Genomic DNA, 23548 nt, shown 5'->3' with positions numbered 1-23548 from the left:
TAATGAACAGGTGTTATTATCTTTGTTTTTCCATCTGAAAAAAAAAAAGAAATTGAGTAACCTGCCGAAGGTCACTTCTAGTGAGTAGAAGAGGGATTTGGGGAAAATGTGTGGAGCACGGATATTTCCTAGGAGCTGGTTTTGAACCAAGGAAAAACAAAGCAACTGTAATTTGTCCATTGACCCTGAGACTAACCATCTCTCTTTCATCTTCAAAGCGTTCTTTATTCAGCACCAATAAGTCAAGGTTGTATATTAGGCACTAGAGCCAACCTAAGTCCTAGATTTGAAGGCAGTTTGCTCTTGATGCCTACCCGCAATTCTGTTTAGAAACTCTTACCCTAAGCCCTTGCTTTCTTTGCTTCTTGTTGCTCCTAGATTCCCCTGGGCCCACTTTGGTGTCAGTTACAAACTAGTAAAGGAGTCCTTACTAAGATGGAATCATGTTTACAGCCAATGATCAAATGTATGCACGTGTCACCTCTAAAGAACATCTATTTAGTTTCCATTTATGCAATCAGTGAATATTAACTAAGTGCTTACTATATTTCGAAGCTGGTGCTAGACGTTGCGGAGACACTGGTTAAAAAAAAAAAAGGAACGAAAGAAAGAAAGAACAGTTCCTGCCCCCAATGAGGACTTTAAGGAGCTTGAAGTGCATGAAGAGAGTTAAATAAACTGATTATGAAAATATGATGTGAGAAGTAGAACGTTGGGGTAAGAACGGAGTGCTGATGGAATACATGGGAAGAATATAAAACCCAACCTTGGTTGGTCAGGAAAAGAGTCACTAGGGGAATAAAATTAAGGCTAAGTCCTGAAAGAGAGTAGAAGATAAGGCAGTGGGTGGAGGGTTTGAGGTGGGGACAACACTCAAGAAAGTCCAAAATCCTGTAGAGGGGGCTGGTATATTTCGGAGCTAAATAAATAATAGAATAGAGATATAAAGGGCCCTAATTACTAAGGATCATATATGTGGTGCTAGTAAGTTTGGACTTTATTCTGGGAGAAATGAGAATTTCTTAAACTTCTAGACAGAAAAGTGCCAAGACTATTTCTATGCTTTGGAAATATCTCTCTGGCTGCAGCACGGGGAACTGACGTGGAGAAGCGGTCACTTTGGTTACACAGTGAATAGATTTGGTGAGCGAAGCTGAGGGTTGGTGGGAGGAACAAGGCTGGGGGCAGCAAGAAAGCATTAGAGTAAGCCATGAGATAAGGGTGCTTGAACTAATTTATCTGCAATGAGGAAAGAGACAAATGGACAGATTTGAGGACATTAAATAGAGGCAGAATTGGCACATGTGACTATAACGACAGGAGGGGCATCCAGATGATTCTCAGGTTGGCGGCCAGGGCATGGGGAGCCCCAGGGAAGAAACACGCTTTGTGAAGCCGGTTATGAGTGAAATTAAGATGACAGTGATGTCCAACCAGGTGTTGGCTGTGGAGGTGGGAAGTCTGAAGAGCAGAGAGACTTGAAAGTCCTTAGCATGTGGATATAATTTAAGCCACATAACCCACAACCAGTATGTTGTGCAAAAGGGATCAGTTAAATTTCTGGAGAACATCAAAAGGAATAATTAGGTGATGATCTTGCAAATGTGGATGTACTCGAGATTGCCTTTTAGGTATCTCCAGTTCAATTGGAAGTTGAACTTCCCCCCAGAAAGCCTATTTACATAGCTTAGTGACTCTCTATGTCCACTAAAGAAATCCATGATGCTTCTTTATTATTTTACGTGGTTAATTAAATATAAAACATGCAACCGAAGGACACTTTTAAAGACATGAAAGTTAATTATATTTATGCATATAAAAGTTATTATATGTATGCATCATATAAAGCAATTGGATAGTTTTGATTTCAGGTACATTTCACTTTTATATTATTCCAAAGAATAGCAAGTTAGTTCTATAATTTCATTCCTATCAAAATCAGGTAAGAGTTAACCCTTATTCAAGGTTATCAGCTTTTAACTTTGAGGTAAAAGATGACATTTTGGAGCCAAACTCAAATTCTATAATGAAAAGACTCTGCAGTCTGGATTATAGATATCTATTTTGAGATACTATGTATATCCCTCCTCTTTTAAAAAGAATGAGGGAGGATCTGGATGCATTTTAGGAAAAGGCTTCTTTAAAACACTTTGTGATATAGAAATAAAAGTAGAAATCAGACCTCAGAAGGGGATGAAAAGGTAATACATCAAATATGAATCAGTGCCCAAACATCACACTTGAGCCTGAGCACCAGATTAGACAGGGCTAAAGTCAAATCCCTGTAGAATTTCTCAGTACAATTAAACTCAGGTATGATTTGTAAGTGACCCTTACTAAAATTACGGTGATGATTTACAAAATTCTCCTAATGATCCTGACTGAAAGGAAATACTGGTATTTGGGGAAGTACCCAATGACGGTGCCATACTTTAAAAAACACCTTACATTTTCATTTCCTGAATTTGGTAATATCATTTAAAGAAATTTCAAGCATTTTCTAACATCTGGTTATTATTTAGTCGTTTATTTGGCAGTTTTTAACAATCACTTATGGGGCGCCTGGGTGGCTCAGTTGGTTAAGCGTCTGCCTTCAGCTCAGGTCATGATCTCAGGGTCCTGGGATGGAGCCCTACATCTGGCTCCCTGCTCAGTGGGGAGTCTGCTTCTCCCTCTCCTTCTCCCTCTGTGTTCTCTCTCTCTCAAATAAATAAATAAAATCTTAAACAACAACAACAACAAAAATTACCTAAATGGGATCTTTTATTGGGGTCTTTGATTCATATTTTTCACTCAGGGGTCACATGATCATCTTTAATCACTAATAATTACATTGAGATGATCCTTAAGTGAACAAGTTAATGAAAATATAAATATAAATGATTCAGGGTTTCCAGAAAGGAGCTGGTTATTTGCCAGGAAGGACAAAATTGGCTGCCTCTAGTTTTGTCAACAAGCTTGATGGATACTTATGAGAACATAGGGTTCTTAATTAAATCTGTACTTCATTGACTGTACAGGTAATAATGGCAGTACTCATGCATGAAGACTTCTCAAGTTCAGAAAACACCCCCTTACTTGTAATGATTTTCTGTTTTATGATGATTATCTTCTTATGGTATTTGAATCTGATATTTGGCAGGAACTTTTTGTTTTCTTTTTGCCATTAAATACTATGAAGTAGATAACCTACTGATTTCATAACTTGGCATTATTTAGACTCTTTTTCTTTTTTTTTTTTTTTACCTAAAACCCTTTTTTGGTTTAAAGTGGAATTGGAAATCAACATTCCTATATCATTACATAAATCTATGATTATTACGGATGACCCCTTTCATAAGTACTTTCAACTACCTCTCATCATTACTGTAATAACCATAAAATCTATTTTAAGCCTCATATTCTCTCCTGAAAAATGTAATTTATATATACAAAAACTCATTGGATACTGCCATTTGGAGATCCCACAGAAGTCTCAAACTCAGTATGTTTCAAACTGAACCTTTTCTGCACCCATTCCTCCTTGTTTAATGTTACTGAAATCTCCTCATTCACCCAAGCCAGAAATCACAAGTTACCTAGAATTTTCCTCCTTTTCTCTCTTCATAAGAAATCAGTCAGGAGTCATGATGAATCTATCTCTAAAATATCATTGGACTCTGACCCATCTTCTCCATTCCTACTGGCACTGCTTAATTCAGAACCACTTGCCAGAATTGACAAAATAGCCTTCTTAATATTATATCTGCTTCTAATATTGCCCCACAAGTCCTTTCTTTATGGTGCTACCAGCATTACATTTTAAAATTGAAATTTAAAAGCTTGAAAAAAGGAAAAATAAATAAAAAATAAAATAAAAATTTAGTCATGTCATTCCTGTTAAAACTCCCAAAGTCATGCCCTCTTTCTCAGTATAAAACTCAGATGATGATTCTTCTTCTTCTTCTTCTTCTTCTTCTTCTTCTTCTTCTTCTTCTTCTTCTTCCTCTGCTGCTGCTGCTTCTTCTTCTTCTTCTTCTTCTTCTTCTTCTTCTTCTTCTTTTTGTTGGATGCAGTATACTTCATTGATGTACTTTATTGATGGTACATGACAAGGTAGGGCTCCCCTCCCCTCCGTCAGAGAGTCTGGAGTGGAAACTGTGGAAGTTGGGAGATTCTCAGTGTATTGGGGGAGGAGATGGGGCAAGAAATCCCCAGCAGCTGAAGACCTCTCTCTTCCTCTTTCTCTCACTGGTGCTGGTGGTCTAGAGGACTCTTATTCCTTGGAGGTCATGTGGACCATAACATTCACCACCTGGCTGCTGTAGCCCCACTCATTGTCACAACAGGAAATGAGCTTGACAAAGTGGTCATTGAGAGCAATGCCAGCCCCAGCATTGAAGGAGGAAGAGCAGGTGTCACTGTTAAAGTCACTGCTACAGACAACCTGGTCTTCAGTATAGCCCAGGATGCCCTTGAGGGGGCCGTCTGATCCCTGCTTCACCACCTTCTTGATGTCATTGTATTTGGCAACTTTTCCAGGTGGCAGGTCAGATCCACGACTGACACATTGGCAGTGGGGTCACAGAAGGCCATGCCAGTGAGCTTCCCATTCAGCTCAGAGATTACCTTGCCTACAGCCTTGAAGTGCCAGTAGAAGCAGAGATGATGTTCTGGGCAGCTCCTGGGCCATCACACCACAGCTTCCCAAAGGCAGGTCTTCTGGGTGGCAGTGATGGCATGATCTGTGGCCATGAGTCCCTCCACAATGCTGAAGTTGTCATGGATGACCTTGACCAGAGGGGCCAAGCAGTTGATGGTGCAGGAGGCATTGCTGCACCATCTTGAAGGAGTTGTCATACTTCTCATGATTCACACCCATCACAAATATGGGGGCATCAGCAGAAGGGGCAGAGATGAGGACTCTCCTGGCCCCACTCTTCAAGTGAGCCCCGCCTTCTCCATCATGGTGAAGAACCCAGTGGACTCTACAACATACTCAGCACCAGCATCGCCCATCTAATGTTGGTAGGATCTCGCTCCTGGAAGATGGAGTTGGGCTTTCCATCGATGACAAGTTTCCCATTCTCAGCCTTGACTGTGCTGTGAAATTTGCCATGAGTGGGACCATCCTGGAACATGTAGACCATGTAGTTGAAGTCAATGAGGGAGTCACTGATGGTGACAATATCCGCTTTGCCAGAGTTAAAAGCAGCCCTGGTGACCAGGTGCCCAATAAGGCCAAATTCGTTTTCTTCGACCTTTAGCATCGGGTCTCTGGGACGCGGCTGGCACTGCACTAGAAGATGCAGTGTCTGTCGAACACGGAGAGCAGAGAGCCTAAAACCCAGATTCTTTAGTGTGACTTATAAGACTGATAGAGCTCCTATGTATAAAATGTTTCCATAATGGAATTATGCCATGAAAGTCTTTTATTTGCAACCTCCCTTATGATATCATAACCTCCATAACCCTGCAACCAGAAGAGGTCATTTGACTAGTTCTCAGCAAAAGCTACTTGCTGGTTCAGACCTTAAAGAGAAAGTGCTGGACATAGCACCCCAGCCTTGACACATGGTTGAGACCCTTAACATGAAAGGAATCTGGCCCCCGAACCACTGTGTGAAAAAGTGTTCCTAGTGGATCTGTAACATGCACACTGGACTATCATTAGAGGGAGAAATAAACTTTTGTGTGTTTTGTTATGTTTGAATACAAAAATGTGTATTACATTTTGAGACATATTTGTTACCATAATTTAACCCCACCCCCATGAAATATACCTCTTACATAAATGTAAAATATATTTATATTTATATAATATAAAATACCTCTTATAATTCAATCCCTAAGTACATGTACAACTTCATCTTTTACCAGTTTCCAACCTCTCATATGTATCCTAAGTTTTACCCATACCAAACTACCTAAAATTCCATAGCTAAGTCATGCTCACTGTTGCTTTTATACCTTAGTTCCTGCAGAGGTATATTCTTTCCTACCTTATCCTTTAAGACTGCAGCAGATACTGCTCTTCTGGAAAGTGTGTCATTCTCTCTGTTATGAACTGAACTGCATTCCCCCAGCCCCACATTCATAAGTTACGGCCCTAACCCTCAGTACCTCAGAATGCCACTGTGTTTGGAGATAGGGGGGTTTACAGAAATGATTTAGGTTAAATGAGGTCTTTAGGGTTAACCCAGTCTGACTGGCGTACTTATAAGAAGATGAGATTTGGGCACACAGAGTACACTCACACTGCGAAAAGACCATGTGAGGACGTAGCAAGAAGGTGGCTGCTGGCAAGCCAAGGACAGAGGCCACAGGAAAAAGCAAATTTGCCATCTTGGAAGTCTCACCTCCAGAACTGTGAAAAGGTGAATTTCTGTTGGATGATTTATCCATTCCATGGTATTTTGTTACGGCAGCCCTAGTAACCTAGTAAACACTCCGTGAAGCAGGATGTTTGCTCCTCTGAAATTCAGGAACATTCTGAGATACCCTCTTGGAGCACCTATCATAGCTATTTTTCAATCATTGATTTACTTGTCTGTCTCCCTAAGTCTTCTGTGAATCTTTGAGGGAAGCAGCTCTACCTCATCTCTCTGCTTCGTTAACCCCTGACGATATGGTAGAAAATTCTGTGGGAAGTGAATAGTCATTCTTTAGAATGGATTAACTTTTTCTCCACAACTTGCAGCTTACCAGTAATTAAGTAAGTAAGTAGTTATTGGGTTTTTTTCTTGCTGTATATCCTCCTGACATATCTGGCCAGGCTGCCAAACATGCAGCATTGATTTCATGCTGGGTTTCGTTATTGGAGGTGCTGCCTGGCCATTTTTTTATACTGTTATGTGATTATCACTTTGCATATTTACTAAGGTCCAGAAGATGAAGATGATTTTTAGAGCAAGAACAAGATCTTCTTACAGTAAAGTTGGTGTTGTTGTTGTATAGACTGCTTTTGGTATTTTATCCACATTGCAATAGCTTCTTTTTTCAAAGAACTCATCCTTTATGCAGGGGTGGGCTTAATCCAGGCTGTGTGCCACACTTGGTTGGACCAGAGTGGTCATCAGATCCAAGTCCCACAAATAGGATTTTGTTTCACAAATTTTGAATTGAGAGTGAGATAAGGTAACTGTTTTTCTATTTTTTTCTTTTTTCTTTTTTTTTTGAGTGGTCGAAACCAAGGAGATATAAACTCCAGAAGAGTTTATTGTGAGATAAACTCTCATGTGCACTGAGAAAGAGACATTTGACTGAAGAATGAGAGAAAGCCCAAATACAGAAGTTGTGAAGAGAAAAATAAAGATTAAAACATGATTACAAAGATAGAGAGATAGATCAGTAGAGAGAGAGAAAAAGAGAGAAAGAGAAAGAGAGAGAGAGAGATGGAGGAAGCAGCTGTAATGCCAATTAATTTTATTTCCTCATTTCAGTTTCTTGTAAGGTCTTATTACATTCCTTGCTCTTGGATTCTATGAGGTTTTATAACAAATTCCATCTTGGTTTAAGCTAGTTCAAGACTGATTTCTGTTATTTGCAACAAAAGGGGACCTTGCTTGAATCAATTGGATAGTGTGATTAACACTTGTAATTTTTGATCACCAAATTCATCCTTCTTAATTCTGGTAATAACATTTCAACCATTCTATTTGGAGTAACTTTCTTTTCTTCAGGTCCATAAGGTTCACTAGGGCAAACCCCAGGCCACAGGAATTAGCTCAAGAAGGGAAATATGATCCAAACACCGGGCGAATATCTCCATCGCCAATATTTGCTAGAACTATTAAGAAGCTGCGAGAAGTTGAAGCATTTTTTTTTTCCTACTGGAGTTGCCTGTCTAGTAAGGATGACAGTCTGAAGCTTTTGCTGGTCATCTTGCCACCATGAAAAGAGGACCCTTCTGTGAATAAAACCAACGCCGATGAAGGCAGAGCAAAAAATCGAGAAAAACCCAGATTGTCCATATGTTATCTAAGCACCAAGATCCTAGACTCTTCAATTATTTCACCAATAAATGTCCTTTTTTAAAACCAGTGTGAGGTGCTTTTTGTTGTTGTTATTTACAACCAAACCATCCAGATAAGTCTGCTTATAATTTCTCTGCATATCTTTGAGTCGGTCAAGTTTTATTATGTATTCCAAGTCTTACTATACAGCACCAAATACCTGCCACTGTATCTGAAACACAGCGGGTGCTCAAAAAAATATCTGCTGGTACTGAATGAAGAAGACAAATGCTACCTAGCCTGTCATTTTTGGATATGTCTTTTTACAGTCTTGCCTCTTCATTTGAATATCCTGCCAAGTCAGTGCTCTATCATCAGTGGATTTTAGTCAGAGAGATTAAATAAAAAGGCTCATCATTTAAGTCCTTGCTATTCCTTGCCATCACCGCCAACATTTGTTCTCCAAATGCCAAATCCTAAGTGGGTTTTCCTTCTGTTCACTACCGCCATCTTCATGAGAACTCCCCATCCGAACCAGTCTAATAGCCCCTTGATTATTCCTGTGTCTCTAGACTTTTTCTTTTTTAAAAATTTTTTATTTATTTATTTGAGAGAGAGAGATAGCAAAAGAGAACACAAGCAGGGGAGAGGGGCAAAAGGAGAGGGAATGCAGGATCCCTACCGAGCAGGGAGCCTGATGCGGGGCTCGATCCCAGGACCCTGGGATCATGACCAGAGCTGAAGGCAGACACTTAATTGACTGAGCCAGCCAGGCGCCCCTGGACTCTTTTTTTCTCCAATCCATTTAACACAATGTAATGAGAAACATCTATGTAGTCATGGTTTCTGGCTGTGGTTGTTACACAAATTACAGATAATATATATAAGGGAACTAACACCATGCATGGCATATCGATTAATATTAAAATCTCTACAACTACAAAGATTGTCCTGGCATATTAACAGGTACTGATTTTTTAGTCCTAACTATATACTTGGTGCTTTATCTAATTTATCCTTTACATTACCTCTTTGAGGTACTTTTGCAGATGAAAACCCCCAAACTCACAAAGCTTAAATGACATACAGTGGGCCAGTGGCTGAGATTATATTCAAATCCGGGATGCCTGACTTCAAAGTCCCTGTTATCTATTGTATCTCTCTACAATACAATTTTCGTATTTTCTGAGCTGAAAAACAAATCAAACACAGCCTTTCTAACCTGGAAAAACTGATAACAATGAGACACAAAAGCTGATCTTCGAAAATGCACCCCACACCCTGCTGCGGATCTCTCAGTTAATGCTGTCCTTACAGCTTTGCAGTTTTGTGAAAAGCAGCACATGAGAGATTTTGCTCTTGCGTGGGATGTGGCCTTTACTACAAAATGCCTGATCTCAAATTCAGACTGCGTCTCTGCCCACCAGGTGTGTGCCCGTGCATACAAAAACCAGAGAGGGGGACTCTAATAGTAGAAACTGGGATGCTTTCCAAGGACTCAGAGTCATGGGACAACAGATCTTATACAATCTAATCTGACTTGATTTGGCATAAGAATCTTGTTTTTTACAAAGCATCAACGCTCTCATCCCCTGGGGAGACTGAGCAGATCCAGGTCTGCATTGTCACCTTTTGCTTCATGTTAAATTAAAAAGAGACATCACAAAGCAGCAGTTCCTTCTCCACAGAAAGCTCTCTTTATCTTTTAAAGGACTCGGCTTATGGAAGTGCATGGCGAAAACCTGTAATGGCCCTTGGAAGATCGCATGTCCTGTGGTACGGGTTCAGGCGTTCGTGGAGATCTGGCCAGGAGCCAACCCCACAGGCACAGCCTGGGCACCTGGACTTCTGGTCTCGCTGTGTGACGTTCCTACCTCCAGTAAGACAGAGGCCCAGACCTGAGTCCCAGTGCCCTTGCCTGGGGCCTTGACTAGTTTTGCTTCAGGAATCAGGCGTGCGTGGTCACAGGTCTTCTGTTTCAGGTCCTGCTACATTTTACTTTCGTTCGTTGATTTGCCCCTGTATGTCCTTGAGACGTTTTCATTCCGAGTAGAACAACATAGGAAGAGTTTCAGTGACCAGAAATTGCATGATAAATTAGAAAAGGAATAAACTCCGGGGTCCTGAACCTGGGTTTGCTTCTTTGCCTCGGTAGTCTGTTCTTGAGCAAGTCGGTTATCTGCCATGTGACTTAGTTTCCTCATTGATAAAAATGGGGATAAGAATTGTGACTCTCAGGGCCACGGTTAGAATGAAACATGATATCACATGTCAATATATCGAGCACCATATTTAAGCTGAAGTAAATGCTCAACAAATTTATTTTCTCTAGCCTTCTAAAGTTTAAAGGGGAACATCATTTGTTTAGCAAACTCATTCAAGTTGTGCGTTAGACAATACACAACCACGGTCTCTCGCACAGCTGGAGACTGGGATTGTTGAGCTTCGGCCTCATTGCTGGGACTCATTAAAGCTGATGGGGTCGTGAATTGCTTACATCAGTGTGGAGTAGGGGCAACTAAGAGAAGCAGCATGATGTCATTTAGAAACAGTTACATGCCATACACTTGTGTTTATTTATCTGTGTATATGCGTTCTAAAAATTTATATTCATACATGCTATGGCTTGTTTTGTTTTGATAGGATGGGTGACTGTGCTTGAGAATCCTAAGAAACAAAATATTTTTTTAAATATTTCATAGTAATCAAAACATAATGTAAGTGCCAGAGAACGCAATCATGGATTTCATCGGGGCCCTGGACATAGTGAGGGTAGTAATAGGCTTTTCCTGTAATGCCTGAGACAGAGCCTGGCCCATGCTTTACTGCCTGGGGGATCCAGTAATAGCTGTTATGCAAAACCAGCACTCCCTGCGAAATTGAACATTGAGCTTTATGTGTTACCATTAATTTGAAAATAGCTGCATGCTAATTTACACTCATTTTTGTAATATTTAAAGAAAGTGGAGAGACATAATCTAATCACTGAGAATGCAAACTGGCACAACTTCCCTATGCAATAGTTTAGCTAGTGTATCTGATTGTTTTTTTACGTACTTCATTCCTGTACAGGATATTTTTTAATTACACAGAAACAGATAAGCATGTTTTACTGAAGCAGACCTTGCATGAACTGAGAAAGAAAAATGATCAGAGGCATTTAATCTGAATTGTGAGTGATTTCTCAAGTCAGTCTACATTCTTGGCTTATTTAAGATTATGAATTCTTGGTTCAGTGTCTGAAAATTAAGATGAATATGCTAATTTTGGTCAAATTGGGATCTACTGAATGGGATTTGTGAAATCTTTGTTACAGCTACTGCATTTTCAGCATAATAATTGCAACTATAAGTATATTATGAATCTAAATTTTGTTTCCATTTTCTAATCAATCTGAAACATGTGCATCAGGGTAAATTCTCCAGTCTTGAGTAAACATGTCGGAAAAAGATCCTTGTACTTCTGTCATAAACGTTTCCTGCAGAGATCATTGTCCTCAGTCTCTGTACCCCAAACATGGAGACAAGGAGGCAATGAAGAGACAATGTAGGTGAGGTGCAAGCTCACATTTGATAGCCATTCAAATGTTAGTACTAACATATTTTAGTACTAGGACATATCTTCAGGGCAGGCACTCCAACTCTGTGACATTCTTTGCTATAATTTGGCTTCGCCATTAAATGCTCTTAACCAGTAGGAGTCAGGTGTCTGTGCTGCTCCTGACAGCCCTACTCTTGCTGTGGATGGTTCTCCTTCCCAAATGTTTCCTCTAGATAGAGATCACAAAAGATCGGCAAGGATGTTTACAGCATGCTTCTCAAAGGCTCGGCTAGTATTGAAATACTGTCTTAGAGTTAAATATTGGAATAGATTCAGATGTAGTTTGCATCTTATCCACAGAACTCCGGCATTGTCTCTTTAAGTGTGGGGTATAGGGGTTAAGAGAAAAGTTTTTAGCGATGGGAGTGAGTTACACACACACACACACACACACACACACGCACCCGCGCACACATGCCCACAAATAAAGACACAAAATGTCTGTTCCTTACAAAACACTTGGAACAGTTTAAGTCCCTAGGGTTGAGACCTCTTCACTTAAAAAGTTTGGCATTTCATAATTTTCCATGTACAAAATACGGTTCCACATTCTCCCTATGCCCTAAATTGCTTTCTGATGTTGAATGATATGAATAGTCAAGTGACATTAAATTAGCCACACATCTCTAAGTTGTCCAAAGGCATTGAGCACCTCCTTTTAACGTGTTCCACAGCACCAGAAAATACCTGAGACGTTGATGAGAAGGGAGGAATATTCCAGACAAGGAATGGCAAGTTTAAAATTGGAGTCAAGAAATGTAAAGTAGTTCAGAAGAGTACAGTTCAAGGGAAAGGAATGGTGAAGTTAGACAAATGGTAAAGGTCAGGATGGATTTTGTAAGCCTTGTGAAAGAGTTTGGAAAACAACGATATGCACCATTAACTGAAAAGAGAAAAATGTCAAGGACATTTGTACTAAGACTTAGCTTGAGTTGTGTGGTCATTGATACATTCCAATCCGGGCTGCTCATATTTTGATCAGGTAGTCATCTGTTGAGAGAAACTGGTGGGAAGTCTAGGGAAGATATGGAGACTCGAGAGCAGCACTGTTCAACAGAACTTTCTGTACTAGCAGGTAACCACTAGTCACGTGTGGCTGCTGAGAACTTGGAATAAGGCTCATGCAATGAGGATGGTAATTGCCTTTAGGGCAGTGGGTAATGGAAGAAAAGTAGGGATAGGCTTGTGGGAGATGAAATGCTAGGAAATATGGGCAGAACTCCAAAATTTATTCTGCAAATCCAAAGCAATATTAAGAACTTGGCCAAGTTCAGTGACCTCCGGACACACCAAATCTAAAGAGTGAATGTGTCAAAGTGCAGAGGCATATTCCAGAACAATTCGGCAAGAGTTAAGGAGCAAGTCAGGCTTGCAGGAGAGTCAGAGAAATTCTTCTGGACCTGATTCATTAAAGGAGCATTGTTTTAGAAACACAAGTTGTCGTCTCCTCTAGTTGATCTTTAGTCTTCTAAAAAAACAAACAACAACAACAACAAAAACAGACTGAAGTAAACACCCTGTAGCCAATGGAGGGATTAATTAACCAAGAAGAAATCAATGCAAAAGATGCCGTAAGGGTGTTTCTTCTTCTGCATCTAGAACTGTTGGCTGTCCACTGGTAAATATTTCCCATCCCAAAACAGACACCATGTATAAATGAAGAGTAGTCCCAAACTATGAAAGGTTACTTTCAAATAAATACTGGTCTCTTTGCCTGCAGACCTAGCCTCTAAAAGTATTCAGGCAACTGGGGAGGAAGCACTGAGGCAGGCTTGTGGGACTAGTTTCTTCACCTCACTGCGTCATAAGTTCTTACAAGTAAATTCAGGTCTGTCCATCTTCCGGAGGAGAAAAGGAGGATGCTCCCTGAGCAATCTGCTACTTTCAGACAAAATCAGACTAAAAATACATAAGAAGGTCAAATACGCAAGAGATGGATTTTAGAGGGGAATTCGGTTCCACAGAGAGGAACTGATATAAATTTCATAATTATCCCTCACCTTTTAGGCATAATACTTGATAATAAAGTCTAGCACTTCATGCTGTTCTTTAAATTTATTCTTTTCTTTTGTAAAGACACTATTAATCAATGTAATTTCAATGTGTCCAAAACAACTAAACGTTAACCATCCATTACATGCTTGATTGTTTTCACCTTTGCCTTAATCGTATTCTCACCCTGACCTTTTCTTCACTAGTGTATGCATATTTATATTTTCATTTTCCACTCATTTTTTAAATAATAAGAAAAAATCACAATAAAATAGTCAAATAATTTTGCAATACCACTGCTCAAGACAAATTCAGAGGCCCCGCATGACCTAGAGGGAAAGATAGTGAGAAATAAATGTGTTTAGCTGATTACAAACCTCCAAATTCAGCACAGGAAAGGTCATGTGAGGGTGTCAGCACATAACCACAAAAGCACAGATGTACCAAAGCCAAGAGCAACCTCTTCTGTTCCCTCTATTTCACTATTTTTTACCTTTTAGCTTAAATTTCTAGGACATTTCTATGTGATAGGGAATCACACCAGTGTACCTCAAGCAGGGGGATGTAGAGAAGAGGTGTAGATTGATGGGGCAGCCCTGGTAAAGAAAAGGGACAGAATACGGATGTTTACTGAGCGCCACGTAGGTGCTTACAGACACGCTCCATTATCTCACTTCCTCTTCACAACAATCCCTTCGCGCATCACACCTTCGCTCATTTCTTTGGCACCTGCCAGGCTCTGTGTTTCATAAAGACAAGGATGGACAAGATCAAGCCAGTCTCTGCTCTTGTAAAACTCATATTCAAGTATGGAAAACAAAGAAAGAAGTAAACAAAGAAGAAAACACAATTATAAATTAGGATAGACACTGTAAAAGAAACAAAGGAGCTAAGGTAGCAAATAATAAGAGGAAGCAGCTAGAGGTAGGAAGTTTACGAAAGGCTGCTTTAAGAAAGAAGTTAAGCCATTAACCAAAGAAAGAAACAGAGCAAAAATGCAGAAATGGGAAAAAAGTGGGACAGCATGTGTAAAAGTCCTCGGGTGAGAAAGATCCCTTTGTCTACTGAGTAATGAATGGGCTGGAGAAAGAAGAAAAATCATTAGGAGGCTATCAATGGTGGCTAGCTAAGAGACAAGTTTTGCATGAATTTGGAGTATTTGAGATGAAGAAGAGTGAATAGTATCAAGATATATTTTGGAGATAGAGATATATTTTATGGTAGCACTTGTCACATGTACTTATTAATATGCCCCCCATTAACAGATGAGAAATAACCTTAAAAATTTGGAAAATAACTAAGGCTCTTACAGGATATAACTTCAGGATGGGGATATGAAGTCTGCCTTCCTTAAAGACCTTTACATGCATCACACTTCCTAGCTTTATTAATTCAAGATCAATGTAGGTTTTACAGAATCCTGAAAGTAGAAACTTCTGCCAGTCTAATGATTTTTAATTAGAATGTGCCTTAATAGGGGAGCCTGGGTGGTTCAGTCTATCGAGCGTGGGACTCTTGGTTTCTGCTCAGGTCATGATCTCAGGGTCGTGACATCAGGTCCTGTGCGGGGCCAGAGTGTGCTGGAGATTCTCCCTTCCCCTCCCTCTCAGACCACCCACCCCCCAGCTCATGTTTCTCTTTCTCTGAAACAAATGAATAAATAAAAATTTTAAAAAGAAGGTGCTGGACATAATTAATAACCTGGAGAGTATACAGATTTTCAGTTCACAAATCCATAACTTCATTTCATCTGAAAAGGGCACCAAATTCTACAAGCACTCCAAATACATCTGTTCTCCGCAAAATACCAAAACGCTCTTCCATTTTTTCCAGAGATGTGCTGTGCTAACACCCTGCATATGAAAAATTTTCCACTTACTAAAGCAACAATTTCTAGCAATTGTGAACCATATGCTGTTAAATCTACACTGGGTAATTTCCATGACCAACCTGTTTTTTCAGCTTTGCTAAAAATAAGCCTGTATCTCCCCATATTTAAAATGGCTCCAGTCGCTGAATACCTCCCACCGCGCAAGTAAGTCAACACATGAAAAAGACTTAAAATAAGCAGGGCTTGGAGTCAAAAAATGAGCCGAAAAGGACCTTGCTTTCTAAGCTCAGTACTTCTGCGGCTAGTTTCTTCATTTTTATTCTATCCTTCCTGTTGAGATTCTGGGGTATGTATTAGCGCTGCTCACTAGTACTTCCACTTCTCCTTTTTCTCGGCTCGTGGTAGGATTATCGTCCTCACCCTCTTCCACCGCACGGCCTGCTACTTGCTCTAGAAGTATGCGGGTGCCGCTCCGCGCTCTCCCGCTCTCCGCTCCGCGGCCGCGGGCTCCAGGATGCTGGAAGCCTCGCTTAGCCGAGCCTCGCATGAGGATGACCCGCAGCCCGGTCTGCACGCCGAACGCTCAAACGGGCGAGCTAAGTGAAGAACCTTTGTTGTTTTAAGAAACGAAGATTTGGGATTTTATTGTTGTCGCTGCTGCTGCTAATGTATAATGCTGTTTTCTTGCCTTGTAAAGCTTCCTTCACATTCTTTAGGTGAAGGAAAAGACGAATTTCCAAATTAGGGAAGTATGACAGTAGAGTCGGCAGAAAATAGGGAGGTCTGCATTCAAATGGACCTGTTTTTCATCGTTTTTTGCATTTTGCCTGCTCTCTGGTCCCTCTTTTTCTCAGCGGTAAAAAGGAGACAATAGCGTAAGTGTGCTAGGACAATTTGTCAAGTGCCTAGCGGGACACCAAATCCTAGATGATGTTCAATGACAATGGGCATTTTTGAGAAGGGTAGCAGCAAATAGACTAAAAATCTAGAAGGATATATCCATGTAGGAAGGACTGAATCAAGAATCTGCAGAAATGAGGGGCGGGGGAGCCGCCACGTATGCTCTCACTTCCCCTTCTCTCCCTGCAAGCTTCTCCCGAGTCACGAGCACACCTCTCTGTCCCTTTCTGTGTACCTGATGCTCTCTGCCCCCTCCTCCCACTCCGCTATCACAAAGTGCTCTTATGAAATCATTCATTAAAATAGCTGTGTTTTCGTAAGAATTGATTTAGAAGACTAAAGCTCTAATGTAGTATTTTGAGCCTTAGATGGAGAAGGGCAAGGGGGTACCACTTTCACCGGAACCCAGGACAACAGAGAGGGCGCCTCTAGCTGGTCAGGTCGGCTAAGCTGGACAGGTCTTCTGGTTAGTCTTCAGAGAAGACTTTTATGGATCTGTCCAGAGTTGGAGGGGTGGTGTAAGTACCATGATAGTTCGGCAGGGTGTTCCCTGGGCTCAGAACAGGGGGTGCTAGAGCGGGGTGTCTGCATGACTCTTAAAAATGTACAGGCACCTTCTGTACTGTCTTCATATCAAGCCCTACAGCGATCCTGCAAAACGGTGTTAAGATCTTTGGTGCAGACGATGAACTGTAGCTTTAAGCTTTTAAGTCATTTACCAAGTTCACATAGATGGGAAGTGGAACATCTTGAAGGTTACAGTGAAAACACAAAATCTGTAGGCAAGCAAGCCTGGGTTTGAATAGGAATTCCATCATCTAAAGTTACAGACTTTGGGGAAGTAAGTTAATCAAGCCCTACTCTAGAGATGGGCCTCAAGTTTCTCCCCTCTAAAATAAGAAGTTTACAGTAACAACCTCGTGGGATGGTGGTGAGTGTTGTATGGGATAGTGAATAAAGCACTTGTATATTATAAATTTTAAAAATGTTTCTTTTCCTTTCCCTTTGCATTATATAGATTCACATCATTCTCTAACTCCTATTCCCAAGTAACACCATCAAGTGGATCTCAATAATTTAATAAATATTTGAAGAAAGAAAGAAGGGAGGAAAGAAGGAAGGAGGAGGGGCGGAAGGAGGGAAGGGAGGAAAGGAAGGAAGACAGGCAGAGGGAAGAAGGGAGGAAGGAAAAGGAAGAAAAATCTTTATTGAGAACAATTCTAAAATGGGGTGGAGGCATTTCCTTCTCTGAATGATCTGATATTGTTCTATCAGCAGAGATTGGAAGCACTTGTAGTTATCCTGTCCTTTTCCTCTTTCCCCGGTAGTGACAGAGATATAAAAACTTCTTGTAACTCTTCCAGTAGTATGAGAAATTGGGGCACCTGGGTGGCTCAGTCAGCTAAGCAACTGCCTTTGGCTTAAGTCATGATCTCAGGGTCCTGGGATCAAGCCCTGTGTCGGGCTCCCTGCTCAGTGGGGAGCCTACTTCTCCTCTCCCTCTGTCCCTTTCCCCACTCGTGCTCTCTCTCTCTCTCTCTCTGTCTCTCACACACACACACTCTCTCTGTCTCACACTCTCTCTCAAATAAATAAAATCTTTAAAAAATGCATCATGAGAAATTGGTCATTGGTTCACAAAGCAGAACCTCGTGCTCGAAAGACTTTAAGTTCTGTTGATTTTATCGTGCATTCATCACTGGAATTGTTACAGAAACATATTTTAGGGCCACTGATCTCCTTTCTACACACAATTATACATTTATTTTTCAGTCAAATAACCAGATATCTAATGTAAACCTAAGAGACAGAGGAATTTCCCAATGCCCAAGCTAAGAGTGGTCTTAACTAAACTTTTCCTGTTTATGCCACCACCAGTTTCTGTTTCCATCCTCGCCTGAGAGGAGAACGTCTACAGGTTTGGACCGTTATCTCCACCTTAAAGAAGGCTCGTTTCTTTTATAGTTTAGTCTGAAATGTGAAAGGTGAGATTATTAAGTGTGTGGTGGGTGTTGTCAAATGGGTCATATCAATGCTGTTCCTCTATTTCCTACAACCATTAGCATATAGACAGATACCCTGGGTAATTATAAGCATTTATAATTAGGTTTTGATGGGGAACCGTTTCAAGAAAATGATTTATTCAGCTGTGAACCAGATTAGTAACGGCCAGTTGTTGGCAAAATCTCCACTCTAACTGAAAACAGCCAGAAGTGTTGATACAAAGAGAACTTTAGAACTATGCTGAAAGTTTCATTATTTTGCCAAAAGCAATTGCATCACTTCCTTGGAACATAAGTACATGCCTTGTGAACCACTATTTTGCTTTTTAAAAAGTACGGGGGGTACGGTATGTAAATATAGTGATGGAATAAAAAAGAACAGCCAATGGAATTTTATTGCCAAAACCTTTAAGTCAGGATCAGATTAACAATATGTGCATCAGAAACAAAGGCCAAACAATGTTCAATGTGATCATGGATAGCCTTTTAGAGGCCTCTAAAGTTCCATCATTAATTGGTGTCAACATGTTGGACCTTGACATTAAAAAGACTAGGAGAGGCAGTTGACCCTCAGTCCAAGATGAGACTTTAATTAGCAGATCAAAGAGGGTACAATTGCCTGTTATGCTCTTTTGAAGGCTAGTCTATGTACACGCACAAAATTGTAATTAAAAACCTCCAAATATGCAAATCTAGCTCAAGGAAGCATCAGCTAGACTACTGTGGCCCTCAGTGCTCACTCATAGCATCATATGCCCATTCAAATGCTTCCTTCAAATGACTTCGTACATCCTTAATTGTCCTCCTTTTTCTTTTTATTTTTTCTTTAGAGATTTTATTTATTTATTTTGAGAGAGAGAGAGAGAGCACACATGTGCAAGCAGGGGGAAGGGCAGAGGCAGAGAGAGACTCTCAAGCAGACTCCACTCTGAGTGGAACCTGACACCACACAGATTTCATGACCCCGAGATCACAACCTGAGCCGAAATCAAGAGTTGAACGCTCAATCGACTGAGCCACCCAGGTCCCCCTTAATTACCCTCTTTTAAATGGGTAGCAACTAGCTTGCCTTAAAACTTCAACCTCTAGGTGAGTTTATTGCTTTTATTTGGAAACTACCAGGGAAGACATCTGACTGTTCAAAGAAGTGAAATCAACCTGAGTTGATAACTTAAGTACAGGAACTCCTACAATCTCCCATTCTTTCCAACATAAATAGAGCAATTTGACTTTAGTCTAATTTGATCATTTATAATCCGATACAAACAACACAAATATCTTTCTTAACACTTGTTTATGAGCTTTGTATTGTTTATTTACTGGAAGAACTTCCAGATATGTCAGTGTCAGAAATATGCTCACTTTTGAATTATCTTTCCTAATTGGAGCCAGGGTTGGCATGCATCATTGAGATTTTTATTCAATCCCTAAACCCATTAAATCCAGAAGCAACACCATTTAAGGTCTTATAATTTTGGAGTTTACATGTGGCTTTCTCCCTAAATCAACCAACACATCTGTTAGGGGTTGAATTGTCTCCTTCACCTCTAATCAAATTTGTATGTTGAAGTCCTAACCCCCAGTATCTCAGAATGTGACCTTATTTGAAAATAGGGCCACTACAGACCCAATTAGTTAACATGATGTCATACTGCAATAGACTGGACCACTGTGACTGGTGTTCTTACAAAAAGAAGAAAATAGGACATAAGACACGCACATAAGGGGAACACTATGTGGGGTGATATGTCTACAAGCCAGAGAATGCCAAAGATCGTTAGCAAACCACCAGAAACTAAGAGAGTAGCATGGAACAGATTCTCCCTGAAGCTCATGGAAGGAAGTAACCCTACCAACTCCTTGATGTTGAACTTCCAGTCTCCAAAACTACAAGAAATAAATGTCTGTTGTTTAAGCCCCCTAGTCAGTGGCTCTTTGATATGGAAGCCTAGCAAACTAATACATCTCATTCACTGCTCTGCCAGCAAATAGTCTCACTGGCTCGTTAGTGATTCTCTCTCTCTCTTTTTTTTTATTCCTGCTTCTGTATATTAAATGAGAATATTTCCATGTTAGCAGTGATCTCAGGAGTTATCCTTCAAAATGATGGCTATTTTTAAAATGGACAATATCTCTAAGCATTGCATCGGCCTTCCAAAGGATGAAAAATAGTGAGACTTAGAAGGAGAGCAAGACAGTTTGTCTTCGTCTTATACTTTTTCCTTTAAAAATATTGTAGTAGCTCGGTGGGTACATACTAATAGTGAAAAACATTTTGATAGAACTACGAGCATCAATCATAAATAGAGTCAACTGGGCATTCAACCAATGTCTTTAAGGTGGGAGCTAAGCAACAGAAGGATTTCAAGTAAGAAAATAAATAACGAAGTACCTTTGCTATCAGGAAGGAGAGGGGGACATGGCTTTCGGCATTTGGGAAACCAAATGAGATCCACAAAAACAAACTACTGCTCAGAAAATAGAAAAAGGGGGTAGTAATATCAAGGCACTACCAGCAGTCAGCACCTGAACTGAAACCATGACTTTCCAAGTCCTAGAAAAATTTGGACTAGACATATTTCCTACTACCACTACACCCCCAGCTTCCAACTCTCTGGGCCACATTTGATATATGTAGTTCTCGAACTTTCACGTGTGTGAGAAAGCTGGAGGGCTTCTAAAACACATCTCTGGGTTCCAGCCCCAGAGTTTCCAATTCAGTAGATCTGAATGGGACCGAAGAATTTCCATTTCTAATAAATTCCCAGGTGATACTACTGCTGCTGGTCTGAGGATAATACTTTGAGAACCGAACCGTTGGACTATATCAATGTTGTCAAGCCTGTCTAATGAAGAGACTCATCCGGAGGAGCTTATTTTAAAAAATACAAAACCATATGTCCCATGCCAGACTTTCTGACTCATAACCTCCAGAGAAAGGACCTGGATTTTCTGTTTAACAAACTTCAGATGATCAGTATAATTAGTTAAGTTTGGGAAATGCTACACCAAATCTCTGGGTTCACTTACAGCACCTATCATTTCCCCATGTGATATCAATGGGGGGGTTTGCAACATGGCAGTAATTGTGTGATGAGTTAAGAGGAGTACAACTGGGTTCTGTAACCCTAATCTATTTGCCCTATAGGGACCTCACTCCTTATTTTCATGAACAGGTGCCCCGGGAGGCAGTCTTTCTTAATACCAACTGGCTGTGGTACCATGATGCAGTCCAGACACCAACTGAAATAGGCCCAGATGATGTAGCCTTTACTGGCAACTCTGCTACTTCTCTTATGCTCCTTACTATCCCATAATCCACATCTTGCTCTGAATATTAATGGGGGCTCTAGGCTCAGGCTATTTCCTCTTTAATGAGAGGAGTACTTATGTGTGAGTTTTATTTCAAAACCACCTTCTCATTTTTTGCAGGAATAGTCTTGCTGGCAGCTGCAGAGGAAATCCCATTGGTTCAGCAGCTGGTAATTCTAGTTAACTCTTTAAAGTACAATTGGACATTTGCAAAGAGCTTATAGCAAAATTTGGGGGGGCCCTATTATGCCTATGCGCTGCTTTTGCACTCACATGATTCCTCTCTCAGATCCAAATTCCAGCCGCTTACTCAAAATTGAGGTATCCTGTAAATGGCTTTCTTTGGGCTGTCTTTTACTTCTGGGGACTTGCAGAGGTCTTAAGAATAATGGCCTCACACATGTCATCTCTAATCTTTTCAGCAACCCTACAAGATTGGTGTTACTTACTCTGTTTTACAAATAATGAAACTGAGGCTAAGGAAGATTAAATATAGAATCTTCAAGGTCGCACGATTACCTAGTGTCAGTCAGGATTCAAACCTGGTACTGTCCAACTTTAAATCCTCAGCTGCCTCTATAAGACTACACTAGTCTGCCTTTGAAGAAATGCTCGATCAGGTTGGAGAGCAATATTTCAGTTTGTTTTTTCTCCTTGAGTTTCTAAGATTCCATTTAAACTTTTGCCAAGTGAGATAAGATTGTGGCACTCTTTTTCAGCTTTGTCTGTAACCTCCACAGAATCTCTGCCAACGCCAAATGTAAATATAAAACTAGTTCTGTGACTGGAAAGCCAAGGTTTGAATGGTTATTCAGAAAGTGTGGCTAACTGCCTGCTTTAAGTAACATATGGACAGTTTGGGTCTTGAATTATCCTGAATTATTGCTTTTGCTCAAACTCATAGCTCATTGTTGCACATCTTCTTTCTGTTCTTTCTTTCACCAGCAAGGACTTGTTGAATGCCAAGTCTATGTCACACAACAGACACAGAGATGAGAAACATATTCCCTGCCTTGGCCATGCAAAGAAAATGGGTAAATCAGCCAACAAATTACAGCACAGATGGATGTTTTATCATGAAGATTTCTTGAAAGATGTGATACTTGAGCTGAAACTCATGAGAGATGAGTTAGGTTTAATCACATAAAAAAGAGAAGGGAGTATCCAGCATAGAAGGAACAGCACGTGGGAAGCACAAAGGCATGGGATGGCGGTGGGCCTTGCTGGAAAACAAGGCAGCCGTGGAAGGGGACACCAGAAGCTCAGTGGAGACTAGATTGTAGAAAGCCCTACAGACTAAGTTTTTTAACTTTATCCTGAAGGCCATAGGAAAATATTAAGGATGTTAAGAAAGAAAATACCATGAACAGATTTTCATCTTAATAGCAAAATATCACAGTGGCAGCAGATGTGAAGGATAATTGAAGGGTCCAAGACCAGATGTAGGATGCAAGTTTACTGGGGTAATTCAGATGGGAAAGGATGGAGACCAGATTTAGACCACTGCAGTGAAGATAGATAGACAGAATTAAGAAATACTTGTAGATTTAATAGAACTTGAAGAATGGCTAGATATACAGAAAAGAGGTTACCTCAATTGTTTGTTTTCATTTGTTCCAAAGTCTTATTAAGAATATATTATCTTTTCCCCGTTCCCTGCTTATTCTCTTAGTATGACATTCCCTCAGCACCAGCAGCACACCCACTGCCACCACCGCAGCAATCAGCAAGTATTTCTGGAGCACATGTTACTGAATCAAACTTTGTTCAAGCTTGTAACAAATTTACATCCCTCTGCTTTATCCCTGCATTTCTCTTAGTAGTCTCTGGTTGGCTTAATCTTGTATTTTTAATGGCATTGTGTTTTCTGGGTGTGTAATCATCCCATACTCAATAAATATTTATAGTTATTTTCTTCAAGAAGTATAAAAAAGACTCCCTTGTGCCACTCAAATTGAAAGTCTAGACAAAATGGC

The 23548-nt window shown here is 40.4% G+C and overlaps 1 protein-coding gene and 1 pseudogene across 4 annotated transcripts in view; both read right to left on the bottom strand.

The window, feature by feature from the left end:
• Positions 1 to 23548, bottom strand: part of PTGER3 (prostaglandin E receptor 3) — a 176974-nt gene that overhangs the window by 71324 nt on the left and 82102 nt on the right. The window lies entirely within an intron of this gene.
• LOC123000987 (glyceraldehyde-3-phosphate dehydrogenase-like) lies at positions 4019 to 5345 on the bottom strand (annotated as a pseudogene).

This window comes from Ursus arctos, unplaced genomic scaffold, assembly GCF_023065955.2.
Source record: "Ursus arctos isolate Adak ecotype North America unplaced genomic scaffold, UrsArc2.0 scaffold_12, whole genome shotgun sequence".
In the NCBI taxonomy this organism is placed as follows: Eukaryota; Metazoa; Chordata; class Mammalia; order Carnivora; family Ursidae; genus Ursus; species Ursus arctos.
The sequence above is the reverse complement of the archived record's forward strand: the minus strand, read 5'-3'. Positions and strand labels throughout refer to the sequence as shown.